A 1,252-nucleotide genomic window follows, 5' to 3' on the forward strand; every position below is an offset into this window, starting at 1 on the left:
TTAGATAAATAAGATTGGGTTGCCTCCCAACAAGCGCTTCTTTAATGTCAATAGCTTGACAGTGGCTCTCATGGAGCCACAGGGTGATCAGGTCAATGTTTGTGTAGTCCCAACACCAAACTTAGAGTTTGGATATGGGGCCTGAACACCAAACTTAGAGTTTGGTTGTGGCCTCACAACACCAAACTTAGAGTTTGACTGTGTGGGCTCTTCTTGACTCTGAACTGAGAGAAGCTCTTCATGCTTACTCTCTTTTGTCACAGAGGGATGCCCATGTGCCTTAAACACAAGGTAGTCTCTGTTCAATTGAAGGACTAATTCACCTCTGTTGACATCTATCACAGCTCCTGCTGTGGCTAGGAAAGGTCTTCCAAGGATGATGCAATCATCCTCTTCCTTCCTAGTGTCTAAGATTATGAAATCAGCAGGGATGTAAAGGCCTTCAACCTTTACTAACACGTCCTCTACTATTCCATAAGCTTGTCTCAATGACTTGTTAGCCAATTGTAATGAGAACAAGGCAGGTTGTACCTCAATGATCCCCAGCTTCTCCATTACAGAGAGTGGCATAAGATTTATCCCTGACCCCAGATCACATAGAGCTTTTTCAAAGCTCATGGTGCCTATGGTGCAAGGTATTAAGAACTTGCTAGGATCCTGTTTCTTTTGAGGTAGAATTTTCTGAATCCAAGTATCTAGTTCACTAATGAGCAAGGGAGGTTCACTTTCCCAAGTTTCATTACCAAACAGCTTGGCATTCAGCTTCATGATAGCTCCTAAATATTGAGCAACTTGCTCTCCAGTCACATCTTCATTCTCTTCAGAGGAAGAATAGTCTTCAGAGCTCATGAATGGCAGAAGGAGATTTAATGGAATCTCTATGGTCTCTATATGGGCCTCAGATTCCTTTGGATCCTTAATAGGAAACTCCTTCTTGCTTGAGGGATGTCCCAGGAGGTCTTTCTCACTAGGATTTTCGTCCTCCTCCTCCCTTGTGTATTCGGCCATATTGACTATGTCAATGGCCTTGCACTCTCCTTTTGGATTCTCTTCTGTATTGCTAGGGAGAATACTAGGAGGAGTTTCAATGACTTTCTTACTCAGCTGGCCCACTTGTGCCTCCAGATTTCTGATGGAGGATCTTGTTTCATTCATGAAGCTGAAAGTGGCCTTTGACAGATCAGAGACTAGATTGGCTAAATTAGAAGTGTTTTGTTCAGAATTCTCTATCTGCTGCTGAGAAGATGATGGA

General features: G+C 43.1%; 1 protein-coding gene and 1 long non-coding RNA gene across 2 annotated transcripts in view; one reads left to right on the top strand and one right to left on the bottom strand.

The window, feature by feature from the left end:
* Positions 1-1,252, bottom strand: part of LOC107489851 (pentatricopeptide repeat-containing protein At3g22470, mitochondrial) — a 44,276-nt gene that overhangs the window by 33,136 nt on the left and 9,888 nt on the right. The window lies entirely within an intron of this gene.
* The window catches only part of LOC127747726 (uncharacterized), a 42,495-nt gene that overhangs the window by 31,635 nt on the left and 9,608 nt on the right, over positions 1-1,252 (top strand). The window lies entirely within an intron of this gene.

This window comes from Arachis duranensis, chromosome 5 (assembly GCF_000817695.3).
Source record: "Arachis duranensis cultivar V14167 chromosome 5, aradu.V14167.gnm2.J7QH, whole genome shotgun sequence".
NCBI lineage: Eukaryota > Viridiplantae > Streptophyta > Magnoliopsida > Fabales > Fabaceae > Arachis > Arachis duranensis.